We start from the raw sequence: 16,107 nt of genomic DNA on the forward strand, positions 1-16,107 counted from the left end.
AGTGCAGCAGCATTTTAAAAAATTTTAAACAACAAAAGGAGAAATTCATTTTTGGCTTTTTGGTAATTTTTGAAAGCAGAGAACCATGAGATTTGTTTCAGATCTCACTCTTCACAGAACGTTACCAGCTTTTTAGCAATGAATTTGAACCCAATCAGTTATCATTCCAAAGGAATCCAATCCAGGACCTACTAATCTTAATTAATGTTCAGTCATGAAGCATAGCAAAACAATTTCCTTTATGGGTAAAAGAGCAACTTGCTAAGTCTTAGAGCACAATAAAATGTTTTCCGAGAGACTTAAATAATTTGATACTATTTCACTTACACAAAAGAACAAAAAAAATCAAGAATATTAAAAGTGTTTCAAAAGATTTTTTCCCCTTTTGATATTTAATGGGTATTTTCATTGCCACACTGAATATAAGTCACTCTCTGGACACATCTGACAGCATGTTCAATTATATGTTGATAGGAGATAACATTTCTGAATTAGAAATCACAAAAAGGAAGGTTTTCAGCACTTGTCTGGTATTTTAGCATAATATTGCAAAAGTAGCCTTTTTTTCTATATGGCAAAATCACCATCTATTTAAGGATCAAGTATAAGCCTCAATTTAATGACAAATCAGGAAGGCTTAACTGTTTCAAACACTGTAATATTTGGTCTAAATTTTGGCCATCAGATGAACCAAGCAAGGCCAAATTTCTGGAAAGCAATTGAAAAAATCTCACTTTCATTTTGAAAGGTGAATTAGGCAGTAATAAGCCTCCACGAAACTTTCACAAGGTTCACTGGCCAATTTCCAGAGGAAAGCTAAGGTAATATCCTTAGTAGAACAGTGTAGTAAAATGGAGGAGTCCAAGGAAAAATAGTTCTTTTATAATGCTACTCCCCCCCCTGCCCTTAATCTGAAATATTAGCAAGGCTACTACACCTTTTTCCTGCTGAAAACCCAAGTCTGACACTCAGCCTGTCATTGAGGACTTATGTTCGTAAGTTGTTCAGCGACAGTATTTTTCTTCTCATATAGAAACTTCTCATTCAAGTCCTGAATAAACCCGGAGCACAGCAGCTGAAGCCTAGGGAATTCCTCTAACCCCAGTGCACCGCCCCGGTGCCTGGAGGGGACCTACTCACTCCTCTAAAGCCTCTACTTCCCAGAGAGAGGAAGCAACATGTCCTACACAGGTCAGGCTGCTTTATTTGAAGGCAATAAAGAGAATCCAGCTGAGCACCAGTAAATTCATACTCACTTTCCCGTTGTCATCACAGGCTTCATGTAACAACTCTGCTTTATAATTAAAAACTTCCATAGATAATAAGAAATTCAACTAAACAATTAACAATTTTCCTATTATACTTATAATTTAATTAGCATTTTATAAGGATTGTTTGTTAAGAACAAGAAACACTTTTCTGTCTCTCTCAAAATGAACCACGCTTTCACGTGGGATTCAGAAACACAAGTGAATCCCTAAGTGTTTTCAATTGCAATCCATAAGTGCGAAGCTGACTGCACCAGGGTTCTCCCCTGGCTCGTCTAAGCAGCTTTGTGTTCTAGTGGCTTGAGTAAAAACCTGAATCAAGCCAGAAGCACATTAGATCCTAATTTCAGCTGGCATTTTGCAAGACTTGGATAAGTCATTTGACCTCTTCATGCCTCACAACACAGCTTGAAAGATTCTTGGAAAGCCAATGTTTCAATGTAAAGCAGATGCTTCACGTAAACAGATTTTTCCTGGGTAGGTATGCGTGCCCATTAAGACTCATTCATTCACTGAGAGACTATACTGGTGGGAACCGGCTTTGTAAGCTCTAAAGCCAAGGTGCAGGATTTCACATTCTACCACAGTAGTTTTAAAAAAAATCACTCTGGCTGGACAGATTTATTACTTCCAATTAAATGAATTATGTTTAAATCATTTTTATACAGTAGCTATTACATATGTAAAATAACTTACTTCAGAATTTTCAATCAAAACTATGTCCATGCCATCACACCACACAATTCCTATTAAAGTCAACTGCTTTACTCTCAAAAATTTCTCTTACTTTGGCCATATTTTATTTTTCTCGTGAGATGTGCATTTTTGTCATTCCAGGACACTTTACTCTCTATTTAAAATATTCTCCGATGGAAGTCCTCTTAAAGCAATTCCAGAAGCATGCATCATCTTGACTATGAGAGAACACACATGCAGCAAAGAGGGAAAGAAAGATATAAAAACTATGTTAAGGGGAATAAATTGGGAACGCTGTAAGTCTTAATGCATAAAAAGTTTTTAAGCCTCATGGAAAATGAATTGACAGAGAAATAAGATAGTCTACTAGGAACCAAGGATGAAGTTAGTAAAGGCCAAATCAAATTGGGCCCAATTGCTGGCTAATGCTGTGTGCCCTTTTGCACTGCATAATGATATTCTTGGTGGTATGCAGGAACCCTCACGTAACATTTCTTGCTAAAGGGCTTCCCACAATTCATAGAAACAAAGGAGACAGGCAGTTTGATGATCTTTATTGGAACAGAGCTTGTAGCAAAAAACCTCTCCCCAGATGGAGTGAAAACAGGATGGGTATATACCCCATTTAGCTGGAATATGCATCAAATCTGACCTATAAAACTAACCAAGGGCCAGTTTAGAAACTTGAATATATGAAGCAAAGACCCCACAAAAAAACCCACCACTCAGAAAACAAGACACCAAACAGTCATCAATTCAAAGATATCAAGAGTGGAGCATCTAAATAGTTTTGTGGTTTGGCCTTTACATTCCAGGCTACCTGTAGCAAAATTGCTAATCTCTAAGCACAGAAGAAACTTTTCAAATGTGTTACAGAGCAGAAGAGCAGTAGCAGAAGTCTGGCCTCTCTTGCATCAGCCCCATATTGGACAAGAAATCAGCATGTTGGAGCCCAGAAAGCTTCCATAAACCCCGTGACTCTGACTCTGCAGCCACTGAGCCCCCTCTGAGTTTGCAGGGCCACTTTCATCTCAGGAACTTATTCACAGAGATCTTTTGCACAATATACAAACCCACAGAGCACAAGGACTTCTCCAAGCTGAGGGCTCTCTGCTGTCCAAGGAGATGTTAGACCAGAGCTAGCAGCTCTTGCCAGAACAGAGTTGACCACAACAAGGATCCTTCACTGCATGTACCAGAGCCACCGACAGTGCTACCTGACTGTGCTCCAGTGTGAGATCCCTACAGACAAGGAGTTTATTAATCAAGAGCTACTACTTGGCAAACCGTGCAGCTTTTCACAGCACAGATTACTCAGCTTTAGCCTGGTCATAGCAATACTATCTGTAAAACCAAGATGGTCATGTTCAATCAAATATACAAATACATTTTAAGTATATAGTCACCTTGTAATCTAACCTAAGTAGATTTAGCAGAACCAAACAATTTAAAAAACATAAATAAAACTAACAATATACAAACAGAACAGAATGCATCAGCTTTTAATAAAATACAACTCCCAGCTCCTACTGCCAGAACTAGTTGCAGCAGATGTTATCATGTTCATTAGAAAAGAAACAAATCAGACAGAAATCACTACATTTTCCCAGTTATTTTAAAAATATTAATATTTTTAGCACAGGACTTCAAGATTATTGGAGGAGGTCAGGAATCATGCTGCCTCTGACAAGGTAGTCACCATTTCCTCCCCCCCTCAGTTCTATTTATCAGCTCAAGAAGAATTGGGGCTAAATTTATTATAACTATGCCCATTAGAGAATTCTCTCCTCTGACTCATGAGAGATGCCTACACTCGTTCCACTCCATGCAAACATAAGTACAAAAATAGACCAAAATACACTCTATGGATCTGAGACTTTTGCCCCAGGATCCTCATGCCATGCTAATGAAATCAATGGGAAATTCACCACTAACTTCAAACAAATCTAAGATCAAGCACAAAATTATGATTTCAAGATCTGAAATGCTTTACAACCTTTAACAAATTAAGCCCTACATTATTCCTGTGAACTTGGACATATCCCATCTAAGCAATAAGGAGGCAGAAGGATTTTAAAGTATTTTTCAAAAGCAACTACTAATTCTGTACCTGACTGTGCATGAGACCTTTGCTTCATTTTTTTCACATAAGCTTCATTTTTAAGATCACTGGCACATACAAGATGATTGTGACAAACTGGTTTCCAAAAGATCAGGCCCAAATTTTCTAAAACTGTGGCCTCTATAATTATGTATGTCAACCTAGAAGAAAAATCAATGGTCACATTTGGAAATGCAATTGTTTAGGACTTCACCAAATCATGCACAAAAATATTTATGGCAGATGTCAGACATGGCAGTTACTATGCTCTCTGTAGAGTTCATTTTTCCTTCTGCTACAGCGGAATTTGTTCTTGTTACTTTGCATTTTCATTGCATTATAGCAAACTCAGGACTGCCCGTTTTTAGGGGTTTTTTTCTCCCCTAAGGTATGCTTCTCCATTCTTTAACCAACCTTCATGGCACTGTAATGATTTGGGGTCATTCTGTACCTTCTCGTGCTAATAAGATTCACAGTTCATTGTCTCCTGAAATAACATTTGACACCCACTTTTATAAGCCAAAAATAGGACATTTAATAGTAGATATTATCCATCGGTCCTGTTTTACATGATACCTGTCATTAACTATTGCCCCCAGTAATCTAGTGGAATAGTGGAAGGGCCATGGAAAATTATAGACTCAAGATAGGAGCTTAGTAAAGCAGATCATGATCCAGTTTCTTCAACCAAGATAAAAGCTTTTCACATAATCTCGCTAGGATTTGCTTCTTTAATCACTTTGACTAGACAAGAATTAAGGTAGAAATCATAGTTAAAGTGTAAGAAATGATCCACCATGGAACTGAGGCAATTGCCAAGGAGAGATTTACAAGGTTCCAAACTATGAGGACAGATGTTAGAGACCATGACACATGTTACAGGGCTACATACAAAACAGTAAAATTTGCAGGTATTTAGCCAGATGCTGCTCGCTCCCAACTTACTTTTTTGTAACTTCAATGATAGGTTGCTCCTTTTCAGAACAGAATTAGAGACCTGCCATGTTACTAATGCCCATGGTGCCAATGTCAAATTTGGTGTTTAAATTTTTGTCCAACACTTCGCAGTGCTTAGCAAGCTTAGGTAAAATCCTTTCAGACCACCTCCAGGAATACACCTGTATCTGTTGGGCCCTGAAAATACAAGGTATCTGGCAATAAAAAGATCAAGGAAAGCCCAAGAAGACCTAGAACCATCAGGGGCTACTTGTGAAAAGGAGCTGGGACACTGGGGCCAGAGCAGGGTCATACAAGCAGATCTCTGCAGCCATATGCAGGTTATTGCAGGACTGCTGGGCAGCCCACCAGCACAACTACATATCATCCAGCTATTGCTAGCTGAGAGTCCTAAGGACATGACACATCCCTCACGCTATTCGTTCACCAGTGTAGAGACTGAGCAATGGGCCAGACGGGAAACTGCTGACTCACAACATGCTCACACCCTCCTGTGTGCACAAACCGCCTGCAGTGTCCCACGGTGGTACAGGTTCACCACTCGTATCATTTTCCTGAAGCACTGGTGCACTTCAAAGAGCCATCTGTCCCAAAAACAATGATATGCCAGGATTGCTATTATCAAGTATCTTCAAACAGCCTGGACCATTGTCCAGGGCAGAGCGCACCCCATCAGCGTGTTTGCGGATGACACCAAATTGGAGGGATGGTTGATGGACTGCAGATCAGAGCTGCTGTTCAGAGGAGCCTTGACAAACAGGATAAATGGGCTCACGCACTTCAGCAAAGTCAAATGCAAAAAGCTGAACCTAAGACATAACCCCAGGTACTGCCACAGGTTAGGCAACAGCAGTGGCTAGGTAACAGCAGTGCAGAAAAGGACCTGTGGGACCATCAGTTGAGCTATCAGCGCTTAAATACATACAAAACCCAAAATACTCTCTCCATAAAACTTCGTATCAATTTATTTTTTTTTAATTAAGCAGCATCATGTTTAGCAGATGGTGAGTGGGTGGCCAGGTCATTGTGTGAAGCAAAGGTTTCCAGCAGCAAACAAGATTTTGCTGCTGATAAATAACTGTCACCTAAAATCAGCAAAATCTCAGAAATTTTTCTGTTTCATGTAAAACTAATGGGAAGTCCTAGCTTTTTGCTTACCTTTTGGAATTTCTTATATACAGTGCCTAGACAATGCTCCCAACAAGACAAGAAATATCCTGCCTCGGAAAAGTGAAACAGGCTTTCCTTTTACTGAAACCATGACTACCGTTTACTTTGATAACCCACCCTGGCAGTCCCTCTCTACCATCTCTCAGTTAAAACAATACCAGAAAAGGAGTTTTAACCTCAACTAACCAAGACTCTTCCACCTTTCAAACACGTAAAACACAAATGCAGCAATAGGTGGGCACAAGCAGCCTGTTTGTAGGGTGAGTAGCCCAAGGTGATCATTGGCAGCATCCTCCCACCCCGGGTATAATACTTACTTCAGTGGACAGAGTCACAGGCACTTCCTGGAGTGACCTGCAACCTTTCCAAAACAAAGGCTTGGAACATCTTAAAGCTGGAATCTCCAGATGAGAAAAAAAAAAAGGGAAGGGGGGGGCGCAGAATCAATCAACTTTTTTTTATTACCACCTTAGGAAGAATTACACTAATCATTACATAAGTCATAATTTCACATAAGAAATGAAACACTGTAGGAATCAATAGGAAACCTAGGTGCACATGCATATTTGACATCTTTTATCTGTTATATAGAGGGGAAAAAAGAATGACAGTATTTCAGATTCTGTACAGAAGAGTGCATACTCTAGTGGCCAGATTTTGAACAACTATTATCCGATCATCTGAAAGAAACACTACTATATTTGGATAAATGGACAAAAATTCAATTTCACAATCTTAAATTAAGCCATGTGCATCAGAATAACATCTGAATATGATTAAGTAGAGCTAAAGTGCAGAGAATTGATTTATTTCAGCTCAAGAAATCATCAGATCCACTACAGTTATAAGACAGATATCATCTACTAGAAATAAATGTGCATAATTTAGCAGCTACATATTTTGAGGGCATGCTCTCCTGTGCCATTTTACGCAACTACAGAAACAAAGTAACAGTTCTGAACTCATGTACTACACTGGAAATACATGAAGAACAGGAGAAGCAAATTTCAAAAAAAACAGAGTGAAGCAGCTTAGTATGCCTGTTAACTTGAAAGCCTTGGTTCATCAGAGAAAGAAGTATGATCAGCTTTCACTCCAAGAGATGTCCATAATACCCCAGTGCAAGAAAAACCGGGGCAGTTAAGACTCAGCAGAAACAACAGTCAACTGCACATTAATTCAAGAGATGAGAACACTAGATTTAGGTTAAAGTATTTTTGCTGCAGGGTAGGGAGAAGGATGTGTTTAGTCTGCAGGCAAGGAACACCACTTTCCTCTTCTGTAGAGTCTTTTATCCTTATATTGATAGGGAATGTAAGAAATACTGAAAGACCTGGCCTTTTTGCCTTCTGTTCAGAGATAATCCTAGACCACTGCTTTGGATCATCTAGTCTGAGCTTACACAAGACAGACCACAGGACTTGTCCAAATTACTTTTTGTTTAAATTCAAATATGTTGTTAGATTCTGCATTTTATAGCTGCCAGCAAGTAACATCATGTCAAAATTCTTAAGACGTATTAACTGGCTATCAATTTTTTTTTTTGCAGTAATATGTAACAATAAGAAGTCTCAGCCTAACTACAATTCATTTTAATATTAATTAGTTGAATACAGCACTGCTGATGAAGCTCTGAGGTACTTACTAGAGGAGAAGCAAACTCCTATTTTTGTAAAAAGCATTTTGTTCAAATGATCCCTGCCAGGTTCTGTAACATTTCAGGTCATCTGCCAGCAGGGAGTACAGGCTCGGGGAAAACAGAAGTCCTGTGGCTGGGGAGGTCTCTCCCTGGGTAAATCAGTAGGAACTGAAAAAATGCTTAAAAAGAAAGTGCCCTGGATTACAGGGCTGCTCTTCAGCATTGTTAGCTATTTTCTGTATTTATTTGCACCTATAAAAAGCTATAAAATGTCTGCAAAACTACAGTAAGGGCTGATTCGTGTGGAAAAGATAAGCTATGTTTTGTAATGAAGTTCCTCTCTTTACACAGCACAGAATACGAAGTCAGTACGGTGGACTTGACATGGCAGTCCTGGCCACAGTTCAAGGACTGGCGACAGACTATCCTCCCTGTGCAACTCAACACATTACTCAGTAAATTGGACGCTCTCCTCATTTCTCCTCTTAGTATCTCATGTCTTTAGTTAGGAGCCTGTGTCATGGGATTCCTAAACCTTCTATGATCTACCACAGCACAAACATACATAAACCTTCCATTCTCTACATAGTTACCTTCATTTAGTAGAGTCATCTCTTTATAGTAGATAAAGACAAAGTATGACATGTTATCACTACTTGCCTACCGGTCAAAAACAAGCAGTCAATACAGTATGTTCTTACCAGAATGCTGAAGCACTTTGTTGCACTTGTATGCTAAACTTTCTATTTTCAGTGTCAAATTGGGATATGAATTTCAGTTCTCCTGCAAGTTTCCACTGATTCTTTCACTCAAGAAGTAAAGCCTGAACCATGCACTGCAACCAGTCTTGTCCTTTTAGTCTTCCTGAAAAGATTTACTGGATTATTTTTTCATTCTGTTGTCAATATCATCACAGAATTCAGTAGAAGAGTAAACACGACATATCAAACTGTCTCTTTCCAGTTTGGGATTAGATGTCCTTAAAATCTTGTATTTTTCACTACTGGAAATACATCATGTTCCAGTTGTGCCCAATGAAAAGCTGCATAAACATAGAGAAGATTGATGGAGGTCCAGCACTAAAGTCCAAAAGAACAAATAAATTATCTCTATATTTGGGTGGAAAACATTCTCGGGAAAGGAGACGTGGACTGTCATTCTTGGTTGATCTCAGATATTTTATATTCCAGTGTTATTCCCTTACCAAATAAACATATTTCAACACACTTAACCACACATCAGGGTAATAACCTCATCTCAATTTTTCTGAATAGGAAAATCAAGTGTTCTTCAACTCAGAAGAATGCTTTTGCCCCCCTCATCTCTTATTTGGTGAGGATCATGCCTACAAAACCAACTTTCCAGTAATTTTCCTTCCTCAAGTCATCTTGAGGCTTCTCACACTTGATAAGAACAGATACTACACTTGATCTTAGCCAAAAGGCCGAGAAGCGACTTCGTTACTTCAAATACTAGGTTCAGAGAATCACATGGACATAAAACTCAAAATAATTAATATTACAGAACTGACTATCAATCAGCTGAACTGAGGGGTTGACTCTGATTAAGAGCAATATGGAGCAATATAAATTAACCTAAGTAATCTGATATAATTCAAGACTGTATACCTGTATTTGTGCAGGGTGAAGTAACTCAGCTTTCTACATTCCTCTGAACTCAGTTCATAGAATCATAGAATCACAGAATAGTTTGGGTTGGAAGGGACCTCTAAAGGTCATCTAGTCCAATCCCCCTGCCGTGGGCAGGGACATCTTCAACTAAATCAGGTTGCTCAGAGCCCCGTCCAGCCTGACCTTGAATGTTGCCAGGGATGGGGCATCCACCACCTCTCTGGGCAACCTCTTCCAGTGTTTCAACACCCTCAGCATAAAAAATTTCTTCCTTATATCTAGTCTAAATCTAGCCCCCTCTAGCTTAAAGCCATTCCCCCTTGTCCTGTCGCAACAGGCCCTGCTAAAGAGTTTGCAACCATCCTTCTTATAAGCCCCCTTTAAGTACTGATAGGCTGCAATAAGGTCTCCCCGAAGCCTTCTCTTCTCTAGGCTGAACAACCCCAACTCTCTCAGCCTTTCTTCATAGCAGAGGTGTTCCATCCCTCTGATCATTTTCGTGGCCCTCTTCTGAACCCACTCCAACAGGTCCGTGTCTTTCTTATGTTGAGGGCCCCAGAGCTGGACACAGTACTCCAGGTGGGGTCTCACCAGAGCAGAGCAGAGGGGCAGAATCACCTCCCTCGACCTGCTGGCCATGCTTCTTTTGATGCAGCCCAGGATACGACTGGCCTTCTGGGCTGCGAGCGCACATTGCTGGCTCATTTCCAGCTTTTCATCCACCAGTACCCCCAAGTCCTTCTCGGCAGGGCTGCTCTCAATCCCTTCATCCCCCAGCCTGTATTGATACTGGGGGTTGCCCCAACCCAGGTGCAGGACCTTGCACTTGGCCTTGTTGAACCTCATGAGGTTCACATAGGCCCACTTCTCAAGCTTGTCCAGGTCCCTCTGGATGGCATCCTGTCCCTCTGGCATGTTGACTGCACCACTCAGCTTGGTGTCATCTGCAAACTTGCTGAGGGTGCACTTGATCCCACTGTCTATGTCATTGATGAAGATATTAAACAGTACCGGTCCCAGTACGGACCCCTGCGGGATGCTCCTCCTCACCAATCTCCATCTGGACATTGAGCTGTTGACCACTACCCTCTGGATGCGACCATCTAACCAATTCCTCACCCACTGGACAGTCCACCCATCAAATCCATACCTTGCCAGTTGAGAGAGAAGGATGTTGTGGGGGACCATGTCAAAGGCCTTACAGAGGTCCAGACAGACGACATCTGTTAGCCCTTCCCGTGTCCACTGATGTAGTCACTCCATCATAGAAGGCCACTAGGTTAGTCAGGCAGGACCTGCCCTTGGTGAAGCTATGCTGGCTGTCTCAAATCATCTCCTTGTCCTCCATGTGCCTTAGCATAGCTTCCAGGAGGATCTGTTCCATGATGTTCCCAGGCACAGAGGTGAGACTGACTGGCCTGTAGTTCCTCGGGTCTTCCTTTTTTCCCTTTTTAAAAATGGGGGTTATGTTTCCCCTTTTCCAGTCAGTGGGAACTTCACCAGACTGCCACAACTTCTCAAATATGATGGATAATGGCTTAGCACCTTCATCCACCAGTCCCTTCAGGACCTGCGGATGGATCTCATTGGGTCCCATGGACTTGTGCACCTTCAGGTGCCTTAGATGGTCTCAAACCTGATGTTCTCCCACAGTGGGCGGCTCTTCATTCTCCCAGTCCCCGCTTTTGCCTTCTGCGACTTGGGCGGTGAGGCTCGAGCACTTGCCGGTGAAGACGGAGGCAAAAAAGTTATTGAGTACCTCAGCCTTCTCCATATCCCGGGTAACCAGGTCTCCTGTTTTGTTCTGGAGAGGACCCACATGTTCCCTCGTCTTCCTTTTATCCTCGACATACCTACAGAATCTTTTCTTGTTGCCCTTGACGTCCCTGGCCAGATTTAGTTCTATCAGGGCTTTAGCTTTCCTAACCTGATTCCTGGCTACTCAGACAATTTCTCTGTATTCCTCCCAGGCTACCTGTCCTTGCTTCCACCCTCTGTAGGCTTCCTTTTTGTGTTGGAGTTTGTCCAGGAGCTCCTTGTTCGTCCATGCAGGCCTCCTGGTGTTTTTGCCTGACTTCCTCTTTGTTGGGATGCATCGCTCCTGAGCTTGAAGGAGGTGATCCTTGAATATTACCCAGCTTTCTTGGGCCCCTCTTCCCTCCAGGGCTTTGTCCCATGGCACCCTACCAAGCAGATCCCTGAAGAGGCCGAAGTCTGCTCTCCTGAAGTCCAGGGTAGTGAGCTTGCTGTGCGCCCTCCTCGGTGCCCTAAGGATCTTGAACTCCACCATTTCGTGGTCACTGCAGCCCAGGCTGCCCTTGAGCTTCACATTCCCCACCAGCCCCTCCTTGTTGGTGAGAACAAGGTCCACCATAGCACCTCTCCTCGTTGGCTCCTCTACCACTTGGAGAAGGAAGTTATCATCGACACATTCCAGGAACCTTTTGGATTGCTTATGCCCTGCCGTGTTGTCCCTCCAACAGATATTGGGGTGGTTGAAGTCCCCCCATGAGGACCAGGGCTTGTGAGCGTGAGGCTGGTCCTGTCTGTCTATAGAGGACCTCATCTGCTCGGTGTTCCTGGTCGGGTGGCCTGTAGCAGACCCCCACCATAATGTCACCTGTCCCTGCCTTCCCTTTAATCCTGACCCATAAGTTCTCGGTCGGCTCCTCATCCATCCCCAGGCAGAGCTCCATGCACTCCATCTGGTCATTGACATAAAGGGTGACACCCTTCCTCATCTCCCCTGCCTGTCATAGAATCATAGAATCATTGAGGTTGGAAAAGACCTCCAAGATCATCGAGTCCAACCGTCGACCCAACACCACCATGCCCACTAAACCATGTCCCTAAGCACCTCATCTACATGTCTTTTAAACACCTCCAGGGATGGGGACTCCACCACTTCCCTGGGCAGCCTGTTCCAATGTCTAACCACTCTTTCAGTGAAGAAATTTTTCCTCACGTCCAATCTAAACCTCCCCTGGCACAACTTGAGGCCATTTCCTCTCATCCTATCGCTAGTTACTTGGGAGAAGAGACTGACACCCACCTCGCTACAACCTCCTTTCACGTAGTTGTAGAGAGCGATGAGGTCTCCCCTCAGCCTCCTCTTCTCCAAGCTAAACAACCCCAGTTCCCTCAGCCGCTCCTCTTAAGACTTGTTCTCCAGACCCTTCACCAGCCTCATTGCCCTTCTCTGCACACGCTCCAGCACCTCAATGTCCTTCTTGTAGTGAGGGGCCCAAAACTGAACACAGTATTCGAGGTGCGGCCTCACCAGTGCCGAGTACAGGGGCACGATCACTTCCCTACTCCTGCTGGCCACACTATTGCTGATACAGGTCAGGATGCCATTGGCCTTCTTGGCCACCTGGGCACACTGCCGGCTCATGTTCAGCTGGCTGTCAACCAGCACCCCCAGGTCCTTTTCTGCCAGGCAGCTTTCCAGCCACTCTTCCCCAAGCCTGTAGCGCTGCATGGGGTTGTTGTGACCCAAGTGCAGGACCCGGCACTTGGCCTTGTTGAATCTCATACAGTTGGCCTCGGCCCATCGATCCAGCCTGTCCAGGTCCCTCTGCAGAGCCTTCCTACCCTCGAGCAGATCAACGCTCCCACCCAACTTGGTGTCGTCTGCAAACTTACTGAGGGTGCACTTGATCCCCTCATCCAGATCATCGATAAAGATATTGAACAAGACCGGCCCCAAAACTGAGCCCTGGGGAACACCGCTCGTGACCGGCCGCCAACTGGATTGAACTCCATTCACCACAACTCTCTGGGCCCGGCCACCCAGCCAGTTTTTTTACCCAGCGAAGAGTACACCTGTCTAAGCCGTGAGCCACCAGCTTCTCTAGGAGAATGCTGTGGGAGACGGTGTCAAAGGCCTTGCTGAAGTCCAGGTAGACCACATCCACAGCCTTTCCCTCATCCACTAGGCGGGTCACCTGGTCATAGAAGGAGATCAGGTTGGTCAAGCAGGACCTGCCTCTCATGAACCCATGCTGGCTGGGCCTGATCCCCTGGTTGTCCCGCACATGCCTTGTGAGCGCCCTCAAGATGAACCGCTCCATCATCTTCCCAGGCACTGAGGTCAGGCTGACAGGCCTGTAGTTCCCCGGATTCTCCTTCCGGCCCTTCTTGTGGATGGGTGTCACATTGGCAAGCCTCCAGTCGTCCGGGACCTCCCCTGTTAACCAGGACTGCTGATAAATGATGGAGAGTGGCTTGGCGAGCACCTCCGCCAGCTCCCTCAGCACTCTCGGGTGGATCCCATCCGGCCCCATAGACTTGTGAGCATCCAGGTGGCATAGCAGGTCATTGACTGCTTCCTCTTGGATTACGGGGGGTTCATCCTGCTCGCCGTCCCCGTCTTCTAGCTCAGGGGGCTGAATACCCTGAGGATAACGGGTCTGACTATTAAAGACTGAGGCAAAGAAGGCATTAAGTACCTCAGCCTTTTCCTCATCCTCAGTGACAATGTTCCCCCCCGCATCCAATAAAGGATGGAGATTCTCCTTGGCTCTCTTCTTGTCATTAATATATTTGTAAAAACATTTTTTGTTGTCTCTAACAGCAGCGGACAGATTGCGTTCTAGCTGGGCTTTTGCCTTTCTCATTTCCTCTCTGCATGACCTAACGAGATCCCTGTACTCTTCTTGAATTCCCTGCCCCTTCTTCCACAAGTAGTAAACTCCCCTTTTTTTCCTGAGTCCCAGCAAAAGCTCCCCCTTCAGCCAGGCCGGTCGTCTTCCCTGCCCGTTCTTACGGCGTATGGGGACAGCCTGCTCCTGCACCTTTAAGACTTCCTTCTTGAAGAATGTCCAGCCTTCCTGGACCCCTTTGCCCTTCAGGACTGTCTCCCAAGGGACTCTCTCAACCAGCGTCCTGAACAGGCCAAAGTCCGCCCTCCGGAAGTCCATGGTTGCGGTTTTGCTGGCCCCACTCCTTACTTCACCAAGAATGGAGAATTCTACCATTTCATGGTCACTAAGCCCAAGACGACCTCCGACCACCACATCTCCCACCAGTCCTTCTCTGTTTGTAAACAGCATGTTGAGCGAGGCATCTCCCCTGGTAGGCTCACTTACCAGCTGTGTCAGGAAGTTGTCTTCCACACACTCCAGGAACCTCCTAGACTGTTTCCTCTCTGCCATGTTGTATTTCCAGCAGACATCCAGGAAGTTGAAGTCCCCCACAGTCCTTCCTAAAGAGCCTGTATCCCTCCATCCCAACACTCCAATCATAGGAGCCATCCCACCACGTCTCCGTGATGCCAATAAGGTCGTAGCCCTGCAGGTGTGTGCACGTCTGCAACTCCTTTTGTTTATTCCCCATACTACATGCGTTTGCATAGAGGCATTTAAGTTGGGCCCCCAGTGAAGCTGTCTTACTGGCTGGAGTTCCTTTGTGCTGCTCTTCAGGCGCTCTCCTGCTGACCTGTGTTCCTTCTCCAGGCTCTGGGCATCTATTGCTGGCCCTGGTATCAAACTGGTAGGACTGGGATGGATTGAGGTTCCCCTCCCCCGGCATCTCTAGTTTAAAGCCCTCTTCACCAGCTTGGCAAGCCTATGACTGAAGATGCTCTTCCCCTTCTCTGACAGATGGACCCCATCAGCCCCCAGTAGACCAGGTTTCTCAAAGCAAGTCCCATGGTCTAAGTAGCCGAACCCCTGGCTGTGGCACCAGTCCTGTAACCATTTCTTGACTCGCCAGATTCGACTGGGCCTTTCAAACCCCTTCCCTTTGACTGGCAGGACTGACGAAAAAACTACCTGCACTCCCGAGTCCCTTACCACCACTCCCAGGGCTCTGTAGTCCTTCTTGATAGTCCTCAGACTGTTTCTGGCTGTGTCACTGGTGCCCACATGAAACAGCAGCAGCAGATAATAGTCAGTGGACTGTACGAGGCTTGGTAGCCTCTTGATGACATCCCTGATGCGAGCCCCCAGTAAGCAGCACACATCTCTAGAGAGTACGTCCGGTCAGCAAATGGGTGCCTCCGTACCTCTCAGAACAGAGTTGCCTACTACTATCACCCGTCGCCTTTTCTTAGTTGCACTGGTTGTTATATGGGGGGGGGCAGATCGGGCTGCATTACTCAGCTCCAGCGCTTCTCCTGGTGTTACCTACAGGATCTTTGGTTTCACATTTTTCCACATCCAGCTGTCAAAAATCTCTCTCTAATTTGCAAACTCAAAGCTAAGACTGATGCACTTCAGTTCGCTTTCTGCCATATGTTTCAGTTTCACAAGTTTGCTCTTCTATTCACAGAGTCTGAGTGTGGGGTTTGCTATTCTTAGCACTTTTGCCTGATGAAAAGCTTGGTTTTTGTTGAGTTGTTGCAGAAAGATCACAAAAGCTCCAAGACTGTCAGATTACAAGTTCTGCAGCATGCACTCCTCTGATGGCTTTTAGCTTTGTATAGCTCAAAAGGGCAGCTCAGGCTGTGAGTGCACGTGCTGTATTGACCCAGGGCTTCACATATGCACTGAAATGAGCTCTTTCTTCTCCTTGGCAACAATAAATAATCTAATAAAAAACACACAGCATCTTATAAACAGATTGTTATACTTTTGCAGAACCCGCCAAGGGCCAGTAAATTTTGACCCAGCAGACTGACATCTTCAGGCACATCTAATTTTA

The 16,107-nt window shown here is 44.3% G+C and overlaps 1 pseudogene; it reads right to left on the reverse strand.

Moving 5' to 3' along the window:
- Positions 1 to 9,088: 9,088 nt before the first annotated feature.
- LOC143162635 (U2 spliceosomal RNA) lies at positions 9,089 to 9,287 on the reverse strand (annotated as a pseudogene).
- Positions 9,288 to 16,107: the final 6,820 nt, after the last annotated feature.

The sequence above is a fragment of the Aptenodytes patagonicus genome, chromosome 6, assembly GCF_965638725.1.
Source record: "Aptenodytes patagonicus chromosome 6, bAptPat1.pri.cur, whole genome shotgun sequence".
Classification (NCBI taxonomy): Eukaryota; Metazoa; Chordata; class Aves; order Sphenisciformes; family Spheniscidae; genus Aptenodytes; species Aptenodytes patagonicus.